This window comes from Balaenoptera ricei, chromosome 12 (assembly GCF_028023285.1).
Source record: "Balaenoptera ricei isolate mBalRic1 chromosome 12, mBalRic1.hap2, whole genome shotgun sequence".
Classification (NCBI taxonomy): Eukaryota; Metazoa; Chordata; class Mammalia; order Artiodactyla; family Balaenopteridae; genus Balaenoptera; species Balaenoptera ricei.
This window is the reverse complement of record NC_082650.1, coordinates 35,037,975-35,045,651: the sequence shown is the minus strand read 5'-3', so window position 1 is coordinate 35,045,651 and position 7,677 is coordinate 35,037,975. Positions and strand designations below refer to the sequence as shown.

Genomic DNA, 7,677 nt, shown 5'->3' with positions numbered 1-7,677 from the left:
ACTTCTGAAAATGGGTTATACCAAAAGCTTTAAGCATGAATTCATGACACTCTATTTAGAATTGGAAATCCACAAATTTCAGACTAGCTTATTCTATATTGATTCTCCTGTGGAAGAGATATAATGTTTAGAGACTACGTTGGCTAGAATTTTCTCTCTTAAAAAACAAGCAAACGAACCAAATAGCAAAAATCATTTTTTGTTTCAGAGAAACCCTTACAAGTGTTCCTAAGAACAAATAAATAAGACTCATCAAATAGGACTTCTATTTCTACTTCTGTTTATGATGTGTGATATATACATGCATGTATATGTATATATACATACATATATACATATGTCTATACGTATGTCTATATGTATGTATGTATATACCACACACACATATATAATTTTGAAGGTGCTGGAGGACTGCTGAAGCACAGAACTTGAGGAGCAAAGTCCTACAGCCACCACATAAGTAGTCCAACTGCCCTGAGGCCACCACGCTGTAAGAAGCCCAAACTAGACCACATGTAGAACCCATATGGAGATACTCAAGACTACATGAAGAGAGAGGCCCCAAGATTACATGAAGAGGCAGTGCCCAGCTGTTGCAGCTTCCACTGTTCTTGTTTCACATCACTGACTGCAATTTCATGGAATACCCTGAGTTGAACCTTTCCAAATTTTTTACCCACAGAAACTGTGAGAGATAACAAAATGATGATTGCTGTTTCAAGCCACAAAAAGAAAAAAAAACAAAGGAGATGAAAAACATACTTCCTTCAGGGAATCTGCCAATTTCTGGAACACAGTGAGAGACCAAGATTCTGGACAACGGGTCTAGTCAGGGGGCAACTGCAAGGAGGCAGAGAACCCACAGAGAACTTCTGAAAATATCAAGGTGCTGAAGAGACAAAACTCGGAGTTCAAGACCGCATGCAGCCAATATTCAAAACTAACAGGTAGGTTTTACATTTTATCAGCTGCTCTTTTCACATAACACGCACAAAAATGGCTAAATGGAAAAAGACTGATCATAGCAAGTATTGGTGCGCATGTGGAGCGACTCAAACTCTCATATGTTGAAAGTGTTACAGCCACTTGCACGTCTATTTGGCATTCAGTATCTACTAGTGACAAATATGTATATTCCACTCCTAGATATAAACTTGGATATACACTTAGCAGAAACAACTACATATGTTCATGAAAAGGCATGTACACTAGTGCATAGCAGCACTCTCCTTAAAAAAGTAAAAAAGGAAACAATTCAAAGGTTCATCACAGCAGAATGAATGAATAAATGATTTTACATTCATACAATGAAATGCTATGCAGTAATGAGAGTGAATGAACTCCTTCTACATGGAATAGCACAGTTTAATCTTACAAACATTATGTTGATTGAAATAAAGCCAAACACAAAAGAATTCCTTCTTTTTGATTTCATTTATATAAAGCTCAAAAATAGGCAAAACTAATCTATACTGTGAGAAGTTAGGATAACGACTACCTTGGAAAGCATAGTGACTGGAAGTGGTCATTAGTGGGGTTCTGGGACGCTGCCAATGTTCTATTTCTTGATCAGGTTGCTGGTTATATGGGTACTTTCTCTTGGTGAAAATTTATTGAGCTGTACACTTATGATTTGTGCATATCTCTAATAAGCTGTATGTCAATAATTATTCTTTTAAAAATAAGATCTTGCTCCTATACTTTCATTGGTTTTCATTCTGGGAACCCTCCAGGTTTTCAGCGAACAGCTATGAACTATCCCATCCTGGCTCTGGCAGGCGGAGGAAAAGTAATCATTTTGAAATACATCTGGAGCATTCTCTATAACAAAGGCCTACTCTCCAGGGAAAAAGACTCTACCAGCAACTTACCCTAGGTAGAAGGAAGGGTCTTCACCCAACTCCAGCTCCCTCTAGCCTTCCTGTCTCACCTAAGGGGGAAAGAAGAGAGCAAAGAAACACTTATGAAAGTCAAAACCCAGGGACACAGGCCCACTAAATGACTGACTTTTAATCATAAGATTATAGATCACTTTTCCACCCACACACCCTACTACCACACCAACAGGACTCCAGTATAATAACAGTAGATAACACTGAAAGAGCTGCAAGGTGCAGACTTTATCTAAGGAGGAATTCTTAGGGAAGCTTCCAAAAACAGGGAGACAAAAACAAGTACACTCCAGGAATCTGAAGCCAGTGGCACCTACGGCTAGAGCAAACATTAAACACAGCCCAACCTCTAGCCAGATTAACATAGAACCTCACACTAAGGGCCTGTTTATAATTCTTATTATCTCATGCCTGACCTTAAACAAAAAAAATCACAAGACAAGATAAAAGGCAAGAAAAAGGAAGATTTCCAGGCTGGACCAATATATATTTTTAATATACAGTATAAACTCTCTCCTGAATAACTGAATTAATCTACTCGATTCAAGGTAATTTTTTTCTTCATTGGGCATACGGCTTAGTTATCTGTTTGAGTTATAAATAGTATCACACTTTTGGAGATTGTAATACTGAATTTAATTAACACATTTTCTGCTAACATGCTGAATAACATTCTTTACCTCAGATCACTGCTCAAATGTCACCTCATCAGTGAGTCCTTACATCACTTAAAATAGCAGCACTTCTCCACACCCCTGATCCACTCCCCCTGTTTATTTTTCTTCATAGCACTAATCTTTATCTGACACATTATAAATCTTATTCGATTGTTTATTATTTCCCTCCCCCCGCTAGAACATAAGCTTCACGACGGCTGATTGTTTCATTACCTCTCCCCAAAGTTCCTATGACAGTTAAATGTTTGGTAAATATATGTTAAGTAAACGAACAAACATACACTCCATCAACATTTATTTATAGTGAAATAAAGATACCAGATTATATGATGGTGGCTCACCCTGATTGAATTCTTACCGTGTACGAAGAACTGTGCTTGGGACGGCCCACGGGCCGTCGGGCGCGCGGTGGCTCCAGGGGCCAGGGGTGGGTGCAGGACGTCACCTGTACAAGGACATGCTTCTGAAGGACCAGTACGGCATCCTGATCCTGGGTCTGGACAACGCCGTGAGGACTACTGTCTTGGAGCGGTCAAAAACCCGGTTTCATAAGAACTCCAAGGGGATGATTCTGTCCGAAATCACCACCACCGTGGGTCTAAACCTCGGCACTGTGGACGCAGGAAAGGCTCGCCTCCTGCTGCGGGGTTTGGGCGGGGGGGGGGGGGTGCGGGGCAGGAAGAGCTGCAGTCCTTGTGCGACAAGGACCAAGCAGAGGGCCACGGCGTCCTCTATGTCATGGCCTCCACGGAGGAGGAGAGACTGTCCGGGTCCAAGCGTTGGAGAAGACGGTCACGAGCGAGGCGCTGGGCCGCGTCCCCATCCTGGTGCTGGCCAGCAAGCAGGACGTTGAGACTTGCCTCTGGATCCGCGACATCCAGACCGCGTTCAGGCACTGCACCTCCAAGACCGGGCGGGCGCGCCAGCCTGACCCAGGCCTGCTCGGCCCTCACAGGCAAGGGGCTGCGCGAGGGCGTCGGTGAAGCGCGTCGTGCGGAACGTGCGCCGGCCGCCGGCAGCAGGACGTCACGCAAGCGCAGCCACGCCCCCTGGCGCCCACCGCTCATCCCCAGAGCCGCGGGAGCTCTTGCCCGCCCGGTGCCACCCATCCTGGGGCCTGGGGTTGCTTTGCCTTGTGGTTTTTCCATTTGCTTTGTTTAAAAAAAAAAAAAAAATGTGTTAAACAGCTATAGCTTTTACATGGATTACCTTATTTAAGCTTCACAACAACTTTCTATGTAGGTACTATTATCTTATCCCTTTTGCAAATGAGAAAGCTAAAGAACAAAGAGATAAATTATCCACCATACCCCAGAGATAAATTGAATTTTTTTTTTTTATCTTTCAGAATTTTGTCTAAATTACCAACCTTATAAGTCATAAATGATAGGAACCCACTCAGCCTAAAGAAGGACCAATATACACATCTCTGAGGGGCTTTTTTGAAGGTATGTCAAACAATTCTGCCATCATCAGACCATCACCCACATCCAGAGAAGACCAGAAGTTTGGAAAGGGTTTCTTGGAAGTAAAAATAGTTGTCTTTTCAGATAATCATTACTAGGTTGAAGAAAAGGGCTGTGGCTTTTCCCATCTTCCTTTCTTCTTTTCACATCCCTCTTCTCCTCAAGAGCTGTGCTGTCCAAGAGAAGAATCCAGAGATGCTCATCTCACTCCCATATTTGCTAAGCGTCAGAAACTCATAGACCCTCCCAAGCTCACTGCACCAAGCTGGGGTGCAGTGAGAGAATTCTCAGTAGCTTAACCTGTGTCCTCTGGAGTTTGGGAGCATACACAGACATAGAATCATATACCTACCTCGTATCTGGATAACGCTGAAGTTAAGTGAAGCAGCCCCTTATTGCAGGGCCTGAAGGTAGGGAGCCATAAACAGTCACAACTCCCAACAGTCTGCCATGACAGAGCCAGGATGAATCTATGTTGAAGGTCCCCATTTATGAAGGTGGATGGCTGGCGCAGTGGAAGCCCAAAAGTGAGAGACTAAAAAAAAAAAAAAAAAAAAGTGAGAGACTGCGGAATAAACCCACCAGGTGTAGGGTCTGAGTTGGGCATGACAAGATGTCAGCCGGAGAGGACATCGTCGATATCATTAAACCATGCGGTGCAGAAATCCCCACAACTCCGCCAAAGAATGAAATGCAGCACAAGCTGGCATTTGGGTGTCTGTCCCAGAGCAGGCATTGACAACCTATCAACAGTAGCCAAGAGAAAATAAAATTGCAGGACCAAAGAAGTACAAAGTAAATTAAAAGCTTGCACTTTGGTTCTAATCTCTTTTCTCCTTCACTGTGCTGCTTCAGATTTCTTTCATGTCAGGTAAGAGGGAGGAGGAATAAATGAATAGGCCCTCCACTAATTCAAGACCACAAGCCCTAGGTCAGCGTGAGTTAGGATAGGGAAGGGAGTTGCTTTTAAAAACTGGATTAAGATGTAAGTCATGTTGTAGTCTGTTGTGGAACTTATAACACATAAACTCCTTTTAGTTGAAAGTTCTCAGGAAGCTATGACATCTGCCTGCCCTTCTTCATCAAGGGATGAAGAAGACTAGATCAAACCAAACAGATTGAAAGCAATAGTGAAGAAAAATTAAACTTTCCTGCTTGTACCCTACCAAGATTGGATTATTCTGTAAACACGTTACAATGATAGCACTCGTACTTTATCTAGCCTTAATATATCCAAAAATAAATAATTAAAAAGGAATATAACATAATCCTCATGATCTCTAAAAACACTAAAATATGGCAAAATCTGGGCTAAGAATCCATTTCCTATTTTGGTACCAAGGGTCTAGATTTGTAGTGTCAGTCCTGGCATAAATGGGTTATTTTTGACACAGATTCCACAGTTAATCTCAGTGAACCAGTTTGCATCCGCCCCAACAGCAATATGTGGAATCCAAAATATGCGGTAAAGACCAGCACAACACAATAGAGAAGACACAGTGTGTCTCATCTGCTAAAATACCATAAGATTATCAAGATTATGTATGAAGGGATAGCAAAACACCTACTTAGACAACAAAATAATAACCACAATCATTGATTGAGTGATGTCAGTCACCATACAAAGTACTTTTCTTAGCTCATTTAATCCTATCAACCCATGAGGTAGGTTCATTATCTTTCCCATATATTTAAATATGAGGAAACTGAGGCATAGGGAAATTAAAAACTTGTTTGTCATCCAGCTATTAGGTGGCAGATAGGACTTGAAACCAAACATTTAGGATGCAGTCTATGCTTTCTCTAATTTTTATGTAAAAGAGATGTCTCAAGTGGCAAAATGGAACTACTTAAAATTCTTTAAAAGTGGTTATGAAATTATAAGAGAGTTCCCCTGTGTTTCCTTAAGAACCAGAACTCCTAGTGTCAGAGGTATCAGTTTTGAAAAATTTCCTCTGCCCAAAGTTGATTATAGCATTATTATAAAATCCTCAGTGCTTGTCTTTTCTGGGTCTTCAAACCCGGTATGGTGGGCAGGGATTTCTTTAAAGTCAAATTTAGCTGGAGGGGAAATATAAATCATTAAAGGTGGACTGGCCCCAAAGGCTTAGTGCTTCTGTTCTTTTATCTTTCCACTTCTTGTAATACAAATATTACAAGATTACATATTTCTGCATGTTTTCCTTTTTTTAAAAGACTAAATATATATTGGTTTCATATTTTGATTATTACTTTAGTAACTTTAGTAACTTTTTTCATACTTTTGATTATTACTTCAGTTGAAATAAATGTTAAGGGCTCAAAACTAATGCATTCATTCTCTCAGCTACTAGGAGTGTTGCTGCCAATGGCTCTCAACTGAGTTCATCTCTAGAATTATCCTTGGTTGAAAGAAATAGCCTTAGTCAATATTAAAACACTTCCTTGAGGGCTGCTTGAATTTAATGAGTAGTCAAAGTCGTGGTGCAAAATTCTTGATCCTCCTGACTCAACTGAGACAATTCTGAGGGGCTCTCCCAGTTTCAGAAACATCCATAGGATCAGGTGAGGCCTCTGTTACAAATAATCACAGTTCAGTTTCATCCTCTGCCCTGTTTTACCTTCCTCATCCCTCACTTGTGTTGTTCCCCAGTAAAAGCACTCCCCAATAAACCTGCATGCAGATGCTAGAGTCTTAGAATCTATTTACTGTGGAATTTAACCTAAGAGATTTGGTACTAGGAGTATACCTAGGAAGCAAACGCAGAAATGTGATTTTGGATCCAGATCCACTGCTGGCTATGTGGCAATAAGGACCCTATCATTTGCAGTGCGATTCTTAGAATTTTTACCAATGGTGAACTGGAATGAGATACTGGTGAAACAGTGCAGACTGCCATGTCACCCACTACTGTTGCACCAAAACTCTTCTCTCATCAAGTAGCAATAGCTAAGTGAGAAGTGACCATCTAAAGTTGGAGGAGAAAAGGCCAAGCTAAATTCATAAATTGGTTGACTCAGCATATGGGTATAGGCTGAAAATAGACAGCTATTTCACTACAGCCCCACTTAGTGGTGGCCTTGAAAGACAGTGGCTAGAGAAAATTACAGCACTCAATAAAGTTTTGGGCAGTGCTCCTGGTCATTGACTTTGTATGGAAAAAGAAATAGTCATGTATGAACATACATTGATTCATGGACAGTGACGGATGGCTTGGCTATTTGTTTGGGGCCCTGGTATGAGAAAAATTGGAAGACTGCAGGGAGAGATGTATTGGCTATATTTATCAAGGGGGATACGGAGTATGAAGATCCTTGTATTGTATATTAATACCAGAGAATATCCACCACAACCAAGTGGACAGAATTCAACAGCTAATTGATGCTTACACAGCCTATGTCCTTAGCCACTGGCAAATGTCCAATCTGACAGCAACTGAGACCAATACTGAGCCTCCAATATGGTACAATCCCTTGAGGAGATGAACCAGTCATCTGGTGGCAAGTTGAGTACATTGGATTCCTTCTACACTGCAAAAACCAGTGATTTATATTGACTTGAACCGACAATTATTCTGAGTACGGGTTACCTTTATTACTTTCAAGACCTCAACCAGTATCACTATACAAAGATTTACAGAGTTTTTAATCTACCAACATGGG

General features: G+C 41.2%; 1 pseudogene; it reads left to right on the top strand.

The window, feature by feature from the left end:
- The first annotated feature begins 921 nt into the window (after positions 1 to 921).
- LOC132376070 (ADP-ribosylation factor-related protein 1-like) lies at positions 922 to 5,504 on the top strand (annotated as a pseudogene).
- Positions 5,505 to 7,677: the final 2,173 nt, after the last annotated feature.